The 14,475-nt window shown below is 47.2% G+C and overlaps 1 protein-coding gene across 1 annotated transcript in view; it reads right to left on the bottom strand.

Moving 5' to 3' along the window:
- The window catches only part of MID2 (midline 2), a 198,628-nt gene extending 185,139 nt beyond the window's left edge, over nt 1–13,489 (bottom strand). Inside the window, exon 1 of the mRNA XM_081848037.1 lies at nt 13,105–13,489. The gene's annotated coding sequence lies outside the window, so the exon portion shown is untranslated. The remainder of the gene's footprint in view (nt 1–13,104) is intronic.
- Between the last annotated feature and the right edge of the window lie 986 nt (nt 13,490–14,475).

The raw sequence follows: 14,475 nt of genomic DNA, 5'->3' as shown, positions 1-14,475 counted from the left end.
GGCAGCCTTTATGCTCTGGAACTCCCTGAAATTGATATTAGGCAGATGCTTTGGTTGTACCTTTTTCAGCACCTGCTAAAAATCCTTTTCTTTAGGCAAGCCTTCCCAGGTTTATTAGATATATTTCTTTCAAAACTGCTGGTTTTATCCATACCTGGGTACTTCGTATGTCAATTTGTTTTTTATTTTATCAATATTGTTAATCAGTGTTTCATGTTGTTGTATGCCAGCCGCTTAGAAGGTTTCATTAAGAGCTATATAAACCTTGTATTTTATAATACTGCAGGATGAGTATTTTTAGTCAATACTGTTGTTTTATCCTGTTAAGGTTGTTATTATGTGGTTTGTATCCAGCGCTAGTTCTGCTCAAAGTAGACCCATGGAAATTAATAGACATGGCTAATTTAGGTCCCTTCCTTTCCATGAGTCTACTCTGAAACATTATCTGCAGTAAGTAAGTAAGTAGGTAAGTAAGTAAATAAATAACCAACTATAAACCATGTCCTCTGGTTGACTAGCAACCATGTTTTTTCTTAGAGAACAATAAACCACAACTCTGGTTAAGGCGTAATTGGAGCAAATACTTCTTAGTTTATTGATCCGCTTTGCATGAAGGCAGGAACAAAGTAGGAGAGATTGGCAGCCTGCACGAGTACACTGCCCATGCCAGATAAGCCAGCAAGTGTGTTGTACCAATAGGTGGAAATGCATCTGAAGTCTTCCAGCCTAGCTAACCACAATCCTGTAGCTACAGTCCACACCGTGGGAGCAAATGTAAGGTTTGGAAGCTAGGGAATATAACCATTCCCTGCCAGCCTCAGCAGAATTTCACCTGTGAAGTGCAAGAAGCAATCCCAGCTGCACTAAATTGGTTCTAATGCGATTATATAAAATGGTTGGGTTTTACATCCCCAGTGAAATACAGGGAAGTGTTTATGCAGGGAAATATTACTGTACAAACAGCGAAAACCTATCACAAATATATGTATTTGTGGTATCTCCTTACTGGCTTAATCCAGAATGGCTTTTCTTGCTTTTAGCACCACGCTGGCTTTCATCAGCACAAGCTTCTTACTGCGAAAATATAACCATTGTTCCGCTCACACTGGGCAAGCAAAAAAACAATTCTTGCTGCCTATAAATGGCTGTACAGTGCGGTTTGAATGGATGAGGGCTGAGTTCTGCTTTGTGCACATGGTGAAACCGTTACGTGATTATTTGTGTGAGATCCAGATTTACGCAAAGCTTTCGAAAGCACGTTAAACAGAAGCAGGGAAATGTAGTTATAGGACAAAGAGGGAAGGAAGGCCTGCGCAGAAAATCACCACATACCTTGAGGACAGCAAACAGCAATTCACCCAACCCTGAGAGTCAAAGTTTTGAACCTCACTGCATTTTAATTTAACATAGAAGTTCCACCATCAGCACATGCAATCTTTCCTCAATCTGGAGAGACAGCGAAAATAGCCCTCAGTTAATTTGTCTTCCTTCCTCAAATATCAGGATGCAAACAAAGCACTATCCTCTCAAACTACTCAAACATAGTACAAACTTGTTCTCTGCACCAAAAGTGCAAACAAAAAGCTGCAAGTGCAAAAGGTATCAGAGAAAGCTCTCTGGAAGCTGCTGTTATTCAGTGATAAGCCTGCATGTGAGAAAACAGCCTTTGAACGGCTCCTGTTTGCTTCAATGCATGGCTGTTGCAAGCCTCCTTTTATGCCGCTCATTCCGAAGCTTTCCAATTTTACCCATCCTGGCTTGTACTTTTACAGTTAGATCTCTCTCTCTCTCTCCCCGCACCCCGTCAAACACACACCCTCTGCCTGACTTTATTAAAAGGCGATTTTCTAGACCATTAGCAGCAGCACAGCCTAGCTAATACAGCTGCAAAATAGAGAATCAATGAGTGGACTCTGCGATTAACTTTGCTATTAAAAATGAATTTCAGTTCGTTATAACAGCTCACATGCTTATGAGAGCCAGGCAGGTATGCTTAATCCTTTTGCAGCAGTGAAAGGAGATAAGGTGCAGTCAATCTCCAATGAAGACTGCATCGCTGAGGATACCTGAAGGGACAGAAAAGAACCTCCAGGGGGAAAGACATGCCTACTAAAGAGATGTCATATCCGTCCAGAGTGGCAGGTCTGGAACACAGGAATCTGCCTTGTACCAAGTCAGACCACTGGCCCATCTAGCACAGTATTGTCTGGACTGAGTAGCAGCAGTTCTCCAGGGTGTCAGGGCAGAGGTCTCCCCCAGCCTTAGCTGGAGGTGCCAGGGATTGAACCTGGACCTTCTGCGTGCAAAGCAGATGTTCTGCCACTGAGCAACGACCCTTCCTGAGGTCTGCAGGGAGAGCTCTGTAAATCAAGCCAAGCCATCAAGGATGGCCATCTGTCACGAATGCTTTAGTTGAGATTCCTGCATGGCAGAGGGTTGGACAAGATGACCCTCAGGGTCCCTTCCAACTCTACAATTCCATGAATCTATGTCTCATTAATGCTACTGCCTTGAGCATCCCTCTACTGCTTCACAACATCTGTGATCAGTTTTCCCCATAATCTTGATCACCAATGCAGTGCCTGCAGGCACATATGAGCCCATAGAGGCCTTAGCTCGTGCCTGCAGGGTCATCACGCCACCACCACCACGACACACACTTAATTTAGGCTTGACCGAATCATTCTCTTACAGTCAATAAAGTAGGTTGCAGTGGCTTGCAACAGTAGTTACTTCTAAAAACACCTCTGGAAAATGCTTTTTTTGTGCAGCTTTCTCTCTACTGTATTCCAAAGCTTTCTGCTTGGTGTGTTAACCATTTCGTTGCTTTGTTTTGTGACTGGCCTTTGTATTTCGGTCATGCATATAAGGCGGCATAAAATAATATTTTTAATAAATAAATAACCGAGCAGCAATACGCAGAATCTGGGGCCTGAATCTTTCAATAGAAAGAATCCTTTACAATATCAAGAGAGCTTGGCCTTAGGCAGGTGGGAAATAAACAAAAAAAAACAAAAAACAAACCCAACTTTATTGGCTATTTATTTGTTAAGATTCCCTGCTTGCTCTTCTCCTTAAGAACCCAGGGCAGGTTACAAGAATGTAATGACACAATACTAAAATCAGTTAAATGAGATGACACAGCTCAGTTAGTTAGAAGGTGGTGCTGATAACACCAAGGTTGCAGGTTCAATCCCCGGGTGGGACAGCTGCATATTCTATGGTTCTATTATCTACTACGTAAAGAATAGGGTGAATCCTTAAAAAAACCATACAATTCTGATTTGTGATACTGAAGCAACTAAATAGTTGGGATTTTCCCACCTTTGGACTGACTATTTGGGGGTTCTTCATAACAAGCCAAGCTGAATCTATCTTCGGTGCCCCAAGTAGCTTTTCAATGTCCTCCAGAGAAATGCATGGGGGCAGGAGAGGTAGGGCACCCATATTTCTCTGGCTGTTTACCATCTACAGATTGCCACCCCTAGGGTTGCTGCCTGGAAAACCTCAGTTTAGCTCTAAGTAACAGATGCAAGCTTTTGTTGCAGAGCGTCTGCCAGGTCCCTTTGACTGCCTGCTAACTGGGAAGAGCCACGGCTCAGAGGCAGAGTATCTGCAGAAGGTCCTAGGTTCAGTTCCCAGCATTTCCAGGTTGGGCTACGTATATCCTCAGTCAGAAACCTGGAAAGCCAACTGCCAGTCAGCATGCAGAGAAAGAAAAGGGAACCTCACATAATGCAGCCCCTCAAGTTCTTCTATCTGGCCCTTCAATGCTGATGGTGCTGTTTGGTTGCTCAGATGATAGAGGAGAGTGCACAAATGAATGCAGAAACTAGCTGACGTTACAAAGCTTGAAAATATTAATTAATTTACTTACTTACATACTTACTTACTGACTTTTACTTACTTACTTACTTACTTACTTATTAAATCCATCCAAAAGCAGCCCAAGCTAGCATAAAAACAAGTGATGAAACAACTTTAAAACATCTTTGAAACAATTCCAATGCAGATGAAGACTGGGAAAGATCTCCACTTAAAAGGCTTGTTGAGAAAGAGGAAGGCCTTCAGCAGGGTGAAGGAAAGGCAGGAGAGATGGTACCTATCTAATCTTCAAGCAGAGGGACTTCCTCAGGCAGGTGCCACAACAATTAAAGCCCGATGAGGAATGGTTACCTGTTGGAGGTCCTCTCACCTGCAGAGTGCAGGGATAAATTGGGCATACAAGGGTTGAGTCATTATTTCAGCTATCCTGAAAGTTCACGTCTTTCATTGTGCCACTTTTGCCTCTGGCTCTGATCTCACCACTGGCAGGTGGCCCCCCAGAAGGTTGCACAGAAGCTGGAAAGGGTTTTGCACTTCAGTAGACAGTAGTGAGCTAGATGGACCACTGACCTGGCTATGCATAAGGCAGTTCCCTATGTTCTGACCAAAGAGACCCTACAAAGCTCCAAGGATAAGCTAAGAAACAGCTCTCCACCACCAGTGGCCACAGACTCAAATGGCCGACTCAGAATAGCCTGTGGGCTTAGTCTTTATATTCTCTTAGCCCAGGGGTCAGCAAACTTACCACACCTCAGGCCGGTGTCTCCAGCACCGATCGTGCAGCGGGCTGGAGGGCGGGGAAGCGCATGCCAATACACGTGCGCACACACTATTTCCGGCGCACTTCTGGCTCGGAGGAGCACTGGAAATAGTTTGTGTGCATGTGCATGGGCCTCCTCCGGCCCGGATGTGCACTGGAAATAACACTTGCGCATGTGCACAAGCTATTTCCAGTGCTCCTCCGACCCGGAAGTGGGCAGCTGCGCAGCGCAGCACCGGTAAGAGGGGGCGGCGGCAGCGGGCGGTGGGGGTCGCAGCAGGCCGGATAAACAAGTCCCGCGGGCCTTAGTTTGGGGACCCCTGTCCTAGCCACACTGGGAGGATGCTGAGCAGGGTGGTCCACTGCCCCATAGAAGACAGCAGCCCTCACGTCGCAAAGTCTTGCAGTCTATCTTTGCATCATCCAGACAGCGCAAGGGGAGGAGTCAGCATCGTAAGAGCCCTGCCAAATCAAACCAAACCACCTTCTGTTCCAATATCCTGTTTACCACAGCAGGCAATAAAATATATTTGGATGGGAAGCCCTCAAGAAGAACATGAGGACAACAGTCCTCTCCCTCTGCTGGCCATTCTGGTGGCAAATAACCATCTTGCCTTGTGGTCACCAGTAAACTTATCCTTGGTGCATTTATCTATGATTCCCTTTCATTTGTTTTATTTTATTTTAATTAATTTTTAAAAAAAAAATCTTATTTATTGATTTTTCACAAAAACAAAAAAACTACAAATTTTAACATAAACTGTAAGTTATTTTATCAATTGACTTCCCATCCTTCCCTTCCACGCTTTCCATATTTACCCTTGAATGCTGCATATTTCACCTGCACTATTCAATATATCCATTTAAACCTATTTATCTTTAAAAAATTAACGCTCATATTTCAAGTCCTGCTCACGTTTTCATCTCGCTTTAGCAACACTTGAAATGCTTAATAAAAGTTCCTTAGTCCCCAAGGAAGTTTTTATCATTTGGGTCTCTAATCTTTGCTGTTAATCTTGCCAGTTCCGTGTATTCCAACATTTTCCAAAGCTATTCTTCCTTTGTTGGGACTTCTCCTCCTTTCCATCTTTGGGAATTACAGTATTCGTGCTGCTGTCATTAAATACATAAATGTTAATAAAATGCTTTTAATTAAACTAAGCTATGTATAAACTATGTATAAGGCATTTCTAAACTGCTTAATACGCTTAAGCTGTGTACCGTATTAAAAAAAAAGATCACTATCATTAAGACCAAAATGCAACCTAAAACAAAAAAAAACACCTTAGAATAAAGGCACATAAAAGTAAGTAATAGAGGGATTCAGGAGATTTTGAAGCCATCTAAGCTTCAGCATCAGTAAAAAATGAATGGCGTGCTCTTGGATGTAAAATAATTAAGTTGCTGGATAGGATATTAAGATCCAGGGCCTCCATGTTAGCATTGTCAAGAAATACTACCTGTTCTGCATGCAAGGCCAGTAGGACAGGGAGAGCTCAGAAGCCTCAAATCGCAGACAAGACAGTGATGCCAGGAGAACAGGTTTAGATCTGCTAGATACTAGGAAACATTAAGGGACAATTATGATCTTTGGCCACCTGTGCTAAGTGATGCAGGTGCAGCCGGCTTTCATTCCCAGTCGGTGGACCAGAGTGAACACTCCTTGACTCTGGTCCTCCATCTATGCTCCATCTCCCAGCCTGCCCAATTGGCCAGTTCAAATATTGATGTGGGTGGGCTATCCAGCCGTCCAATGGCTGGCCACACCAAGAGGAATTTCACCCCCCAGGGATGGAGGGGAAGCCTGTGATAGGTCACAACTGCTGCCCACTCACGAGCAGGGTAAGCAGCCATTATGGGACAAAAGGCAAGTCTGTACAAAAGGGACAGGCTCCATGTGAACAGAATCGGAACCAAATTGCCAGAACTTGATATAAAAAATGGTTTGCAGAGCTTATTGCTCACCAAGGGTCAAGCTGTGCATAATGTTCAGGGAAGAGCAACATCGGAAGCAATTTTCAACAGTATGGAAAGAAAAGAGTTATTTAGTCCTTCCCCCGTGCCACAGTCCAATCTGGTTCGTGGTGGGGTGTGGCAGCAGCTTTTTAGGCTGGGTATAGACAGTTGTAAGCAGGTGCTCCATACAATGTATAGTTTGATCCTAAGTTCTCCGTTAGCTGGGAGGGAACACTAATGCCACACAGAGCTCTTGCATGACCAGGATTGTGCAAAGTACAAAATGATGCGTATTTGCTCAATTTGTATAGTTTACATGAAGCACTGGATATGGGTGGCGCTATAGTCTAGGGCTTGCCGAACAGAAGGTTGGCGGTTCGAATCCCTGCGATGTAGTGAGCTCCCGTTGCTTGGTCCCAGCTCCTGCCCACCTAGCAGTTCGAAAGCACGCCAAAAAGTGCAAGCAGATAAATAGGTACCGCTCCAGCGGGAAGGTAAACGGCGTTTCCGTGCACTGCTCTGGTTCGCCAGAAGCGACTTAGTCATGCTGGCCACATGACCCGGAAGCTGTCTGCGGACAAATGCCGGCTCCCTCGGCCTACAGAGTGAGATGAGCACACAACCCCAGAGTCGTTTGCAACTGGACCTAACGGTCAGGGGTCGCTTTACCTTTACATGGAGCTCAGGGGTCATCTTTCTTACTGGAGGATTTGCATTCTCTGGGTACAAAATCTTACTGTTTTATTGTCTCTGCACACAGCTCCGGTGAAGATCTGTGACAGGCACAGGGATGCAACTGGCGTCATAAAGCAAAGGGGAGAAGATTCAGTCTTTCTCTGCAACACTCACATTTAAAAACAGAAGCCAACGTTCAACTGCCGAGGCCTGAGAAATGCTGTGCGTAGCACCCACGCTGGCCTTTCTGTGTGGGTGCAACAGTCCACAAAGCCTATTCTCAGAAACACCCGTGAGCCTGGAAGCCAGAAAGAAAATGCTAGCCTATGCTGACTCCGGCCTGCAGCAAGCTAGTTGCGTGCCTTCACTGTGTGCACAAAGCACAACTCACAGTGCACCCTTACAAGTAACACTAAGAAAGGATTAGTAGTTGCACATCAAACACCTCTCCCAGCACACAGCAGTATGTGTACACAGTGCACTCACCAGGAAATGAAGGTGCAGAAATTCAGCATGGGGCAGCCTTTTCCCACATCTTTTCTTACTGCCATGAAAGGATTGTGGCAGAAACCATCACAGGGGCCTTCAAAAGATCTGGGTGAGTGTACCCTATCCCTGACATCTATGGATGATTGCAGTGCCAGATTTCCTTTCCCCACATTGACATGCATCTATTCCCACCCACCTATCTGCAGGCTTCAAGTTCCCAAGCTATGTTTTCGTGCTGTGCATACAAGACACAGCCATAAACACATACGGGAAGCTCAGACCTCTGCCTTCCCTACTGGGTTTTCTGCTCATTAATCAGCACAACTTAATGGAGCTGTTCGTTCAAACAGAATAAGCCAGAGCCCTCATTAAGCCAGAAGTGTATGAGTGCTCTCTAGGAGAAAAAAAAATTAAGAAAACAAAACACTAACTCATGCTGCAACCAGGCTTACAAATCAAGGAATTGGGGAGGGCAGGGCTGTGGTCCACACCCAAGCTTCTCTATCATTCAGGGAATTGCAAGGGGCTTGAAAGACCATCTGGCTCAAATGTCTACTGGCTTCAAATTCAGCACAGGAGATAATATCTTCTCAGTTGGGGAACATGGCCTGAGCCATTTTTCTGCCAGAATACAACACTAAACTAGGCAATTCCAAGAAGACTTTTGAGAAGCTACCACAGCTCAGTGGTAGAGCACAAGATTTGCATGCAGAAGGTCCCAGGTACAACCCTGAGCATCTCCAGTTAAAACTTTAAATGGAAGTTTAACCTCAGGAAGAAATTTGCATCAGAATCCACTTATTCAGGAAGTTTTACACGGAAACCCCTGCTAAACTGAAGGGGGTGGAAATGTCTCCATTTTAGCAGTGCCTTGCACCTGACATCATTAGGAGACTGACAGGTAGGCACGCCAATCATGAGCGAGGATTTCATCCCAGGTGCCTCCAGTCCAAGTTCAGTCCTCCTCCCCACTACATCACAACAACTTCTGCCAGCCTTGGTGACCCCAACCAAAGTCTGAGAGGGAAGGAAAAGAAAAAGGTGGTATCTGCATTGAAATCATTCTGAAACATATCTGATTCTACCTCAAACCTAGTGGGCTTCTTTGCTTCTGCTGCCCCCATAAGAAGTCTGTCCCCAGAATCTAACACCCAAGAAGGCATCAACGAGAGAAGCTAGAAGGTTTTAAACAGCCAGCCAGCCCCAGAGGCTGCCTTTATGGCTCTGGGTACCCATACAGATTCCTCTTCAGCAGGGATGGGGGAACTGTAGTTATCTAGATCAGAGTTCCCAAACTTGGGTCTCCATCTGTTTTTGGACTACAACTCCCATCATCCCTAGCTAGCAGGACCAGTCTTCAGGGATGATGGGAATGGTACTCCAAAAGCAGCTGGAGGCCCAAATTTGGGATTACAAATCCCACCATCCCAGACCACTAGCCATGCTGGCAGGGTCTGGTGTTCAACAACAGCTGTAGAACCACAGGTTCCCCATTCCCCTATCAACAAATGCAAGGCCATTAGCACCATGAGTGGAGCCGTTATGGGAAGCCAAAATGAAGAAAAGCTTGATTTTGCCTGAAAATCTAAATATTCTTCACCAAAAAAAAAGTGGTGCTCTGGGGAACTCCCACCCTTCTAAGCCAGAATTCACTCCACAGCTTCATTTTGGACTTGATCTTCAGCAAATGGTGAGATTCTACACGCATCAGCAGAAAACACCATTATTATTTTTTTCAAGTGTAACCAGAAGCACTCACAATCAAGAGCATTAGTCTCTCCCAGAAAATCCAGGACCTGGAAAGCACAGCCTGGAGGGAACTGTCAGCAAATCTTGCCTCAGGCTTGTAAGTACTGCATGAGGTTCCACTTTATTTTCTGGGACAATTCAAGTCTTCCCCCATCAAAATTGACCAAAAGCCCCGCTAGGGACCAGAAGCGTTTCTTTACAACCCTGCCTGATTGAGCAAATCAACTGCCTCGAGCTGGGAGCACACAACTGCCAAGGCAGAACAGGCGTGTTACACCATCTGCTGTTGACATGACAGTCCCAGGTCTTTAAATAGCCAAGGGTCAACCACAGGAGCTCCGAAAGCACGCATCTCTGTCCCAAGACACAGGCGTGCAATAGTAGCACAAAAGACTCATCCAGTTGTCACCTCGCCCATCCCTGTCAGCCAAGCAAGGAGGTTTCCATCATACTTGGCAAAGGGAATTGTTCCAAGAGAGATGTTGCAAATGAAGGGCCATAGCTCAGTGGCAGAGGACCTGCTTCGCAGGTAGGAGGTCCCTGATTCCATTTCTGGTGTGTCCAGGTAGGACTGGAAACAGCTCTATTCTGAAAACCTATACAGCTGCTGCCAGTCAATTCAGACAATACAATAGCTGGAATGACCTAACTTGGTATAAAACAGCTTCCTATGTCCCTAAGAATACTTATCAATAGCAACTTTTTTTATTTTTAAAAAAGCAGGTTTGCTAAACAACTTATCCCAGAAACCCTCACTGAGAGACTTGCTGTTGCCACAGACATGACTCTTTCATGAAAAGCAGAGGAAGCATCTCAGGATACACTACGAAAAAGAGTGACTCCACTTGCTGCCGGAGTTACAGAGATAATTTTCTGGAAATACACTGGTCTTTGCTAATTTCCGCACAATGATTTCTTCCTAATCTCCCCTTGAATGCCTAGGAATTTACACAGCCGACAGAATGGCAACCTTTCTCCAGCTCTGTTCTGTTCAGGTTTCAGAAATGATAAGAAAAGGCAACATGAAAAATCTAACAGTAAATCTAACACAGCCCTTGTCAGCCAGGTGTCCTCCAGATATATCGGTCTACAATTCACCACAGTAAGGGCTGGCGGAGAGCTACAGTCGAAAACATCTGGAAGACCCAGGTTGGCAGAGGCTAATCATACAGACACACCACTTTAAAGTTGTTCATCATCTTCCCCAGGGCCACTTTAAGACTCCACCTGCCATCATAAAGGCTTTCTGTAAAGGCAGCCCCAGAGCAAAGCACTGGACACACACTAGCCTATATCACTTGTACATCACAACAGCACAGCTTGCATTCTGGTTCCAATCAGTCAAAATAATTGCAAAATCACCCTTGAACTTCAACAAGACTCCTAGTGAATGCTGCAGTTTGTGAAGATTCAACTCAAAAAATGCTTTTGGGTCAGCAATGTTGCAGTGGGTGGGGAGTTAAGATGATGATGAAAGGATTCTTGTTAGGCTCTGGATCAAAGTTCAAATGCTCAGCACCAGCAACTCTCTGGACACTGCACTCTTGAGGAATGCAAAGCAGTTTGAGGCTCACAGAAATCTGTACGATATCCAGCTCCTTAGAAGCCGCAGCTGCTATTTTGGACTGTGAAGTCCAAGTTAAGTCACCATCCACTGAAGACTGCAAATTCCAAAGTTGTTGATGTAAAGATGTGTTCAGGGAAGACAGTGGCAAATTATACAAAGGCAAGAAGGATTGGGGGGGGGGGTTAGCACACTGTAACTCCCTCTCCTTACCTGCTGGGGTCAGGTAAGGCCACTGAGTGGCAGACAGAAGCTCTAACATGCAAACCTCTCTCCAAGCTTGCTGAATCTAAATAATCCAACAGCCCACAGCATCTGAGCTGCAAAAAATATCAGAGATGTCTGTCACTAAATACTAATATAAAATGTGGAGTGAAACACATCACAGGTAAATATTTTGTTTCAAGCCTAAGTAAACCTGATAGCTTCGGAGATTTCCAGCTCTTAGGTTAAACCCTGAATATTCTGCACCATATCAAGTTTCTGTCTTTAGCCCACAGAAAACATGATATGTGCCAAAGTCATTGGCACCGTTAGTGCAAGCAAAATCCCTAGAAGGCGACAGCTTAAATCTTCTCAATTGACATCAAGCCACAGACCCAGAAATTGATTCTTCCAAAGTCCTCCACGACAGCCTCACACATCCACCGTGCTTTCCTCTGTCCAGACAGAAAATACAGTGCCAAAGCAGAAAAAGAACTGGCTGTCTAAACTTCAGCCCAACCTGAAAATTTCACATTGCCCAAAACTGCAGAATTTAGTTAAGCTGCAGTTCAGTTTCCTACCCAAACCAGGAGAACAAGAATCTTAGACACCGTGGACCTTGCTTCAGTGACGCAACTGCGAACTTGCAAATGAAAGAGGACAGGATTAGATCTGAAGTGGGGAGGGCAGAGGAAGGATGCTGCAACCACATATTCTACTCAGGATGGAAAAAGCAGAGAAAGAACCCAAGGATGGTGTCTTTCCTCTACAGGGGCAGCCCGCTAGCCAAGGGTGGTAAGAGATGAAGCAAACCAACCAGTGGATGGCGTGCAATTATCTTTCTCCACCACCCCTTCCAATTTCAGTGTCTCAGGCTAGCACCTGGGAGAGAAAACTTGTTTCAACTGGTGTTACCTGGCGGTGCACCTGCCCTCCCGTTCGGCTCTGCTGGCAGCTCCATTAATCCCCCCTGGCAAACCACCCACAATATTGCTGCGCTCCCAAGAGTCAGATGTGCACCTGGAAGAGAGCCAGAAGCATTCAGATGTGGAACCACAGCCAGGAGAGGGGAGCTCAGGGTCAGCAGGGCCATGGCTGGGGACACACACCTGCCACCATGTCAGAAGTGCGTAGGCACAAGTGTTCCGAAGTCTGCAGTGCCAAAAGGGATTGGCGGGGTGGCAAAGGAAGGGGCCACCTTACTGCCATCTCAGCTCTTTGGCAGAAAACTCAACTCTGCAAAATACTGAGGAAAATTCTGAAGCGGGGGCGGGAGGGGGCCGGGAGAGGGTTGCCCCTCTGCCAAAAGGCGGGGGGCGCAGGTATATGCAAGGCCACTTCACGCTCACATCCTTACACATCACAAAGCAGCACATCCACGCTCCAAAATATGCACTTCTCTACCTTTCAAACAGTGCAGCCTAAAACTGACACCCTCCCCCCCCCCGCCCCGCGCGCCGCCCTACTAGCCATTCCTGCAGACCGGTTGTTAACCCCTTCCTTCCCTCTGCTTCTCCCAAGCCAAATCCAAGTACTCACAACCCGTGGGAGCCGATTCTTTCCCCGCCCGCCTGGAGGAAACCTACTTCCTCCGCTCTTGGTTATGCCCCCCTCAGTTAACCCCTTCTTGCCTGCACAAGAGGTTCAACACCTCTCTCCCATCCCTGGAGTGGGCCCGCCAGTCCGCGACGCCCAGCCTCCCCCCCCCCGACCACCACCACCCCAGTACCCCGCACGCCCTCCGCTCTTCTCTTGGGGCGATCGCCAGAGCGCAAATGCCAGCTCCTTTGCGCCGCGCTGCGCTAGCCCTCTCGTCGGGGCGGCGACCACCGCCCGCCCGTCCAGGGCTCGTTCCTTCGGCGGCGGCGTCCTTTCTACTTACCAGCCGGTGCGAGGAATCTCCGCGCCACCGCCGCTGCTGCCGCCCGGCTGTCATCTTGCTGGAAGCGCGGAGAGGAGGAGGAGGAGGAGCCGGCGCAGAGAGCGCGGAGCTGCCGGTCGGGGAGCGTGTGCGGGAAGATAGGGAGAGAGGGAGGGAGGCGAGGCTGGCCCGGCCGATGGGAGGAGAAAGGGAGGGCAGGAAGGAAGCCGGAGCCACAGCCGCGCACTCCTCCTCCTGCCCGCTGTTCCCTCCTCTTGGCCGGAGCGTCCCCCCCGAGCGAAGGCGAGACGCAGACCGTCCACTTCCAAGCGCGCACCGGCCGACGGACAATGGCAGCAGGGGAGCCGGCTGAGGGGCCGCCCTCCACGTGCTGGCTCTGAGGACGGCAGCCGTCGCTAGAGGGCCTTCGGGAGACCGCAGGAGGAGGAGGAGGAGGAAGAGAATCAGCGGACCGGGAGCCCTTCGTCGCGGCAGAAGCGGCGACGTCAAATCCTAAATCAAACTCGCGTCGCATAATCAGTCGGTAGCATGACCTGGCGGAGGCGGCGGCCCCCTTTCATAATTACACATAAAGCCGGTCTCGTGGCACCTTTCAGAGACAAGAAAGATTAACCACCTTATGCCAGATGAATTGTGGCATAAGCCTTTCCTAGACTGGAGTCCTGTCCAACAGAAGCAGGAAGGGCTTGTTATTACATTGATGTGCCACCTTTCTTCCAAACAACACAAGGTGGCCTACATAGTTCTCCTCTACATTCTATTCTCACAACAGCCCTGTGAGGTAGGTTTGGTTGAGAGACTCTGGCTCTGAACTCACCATACATTTAAAGCACATGACTGCCCCTAAGAATCCTGGGAACTGTCTACTGGGAATTGTGGCTCTACGAAAGTTTAACTAGTTAAAATATACAGCCGTACCTTGGATCCCGAACGCCTTGGTACTCGGATGTTTTGGCTCCTGAATGTCGCAAACCCAGAAGTGAGTGTTATGGTTTGCGAACATTCTTTGGAACCCGAACGTCCAACGGGGCTTCTGTAGCTTCCGATTGGCTGCAGGAGCTTCCTGCAGCCAATCAGAAGCCGCACTTTGGTTTCCGAATGTTTTGGAAGTCGGAACAGACTTCTAGAATGGATTCCGTTCGACTTCCAAGGTACGACTGTATGGCGTTTATGCAGCCTACAACTGCCCCAAAGTCACCCAGTGTGCTTCCTGGCCAAGCGGGGATTTGAACACTCGTCTCCCAGGTACCAGTCCAGTACTAACAACTGCAGCACACCGATTCTCATCATCGGCTAACCAGGCCCAACAAAGTATTGCCTTCAATTGGGCCAAAAGACCATGAAATGGAAAAGGCACAATAATCTGCAACT

This window comes from Podarcis erhardii (assembly GCF_964252035.2).
Source record: "Podarcis erhardii genome assembly, chromosome: Z".
NCBI classification, from domain to species: domain Eukaryota; kingdom Metazoa; phylum Chordata; class Lepidosauria; order Squamata; family Lacertidae; genus Podarcis; species Podarcis erhardii.
This window is presented reverse-complemented; position numbering and strand designations above follow the sequence as displayed.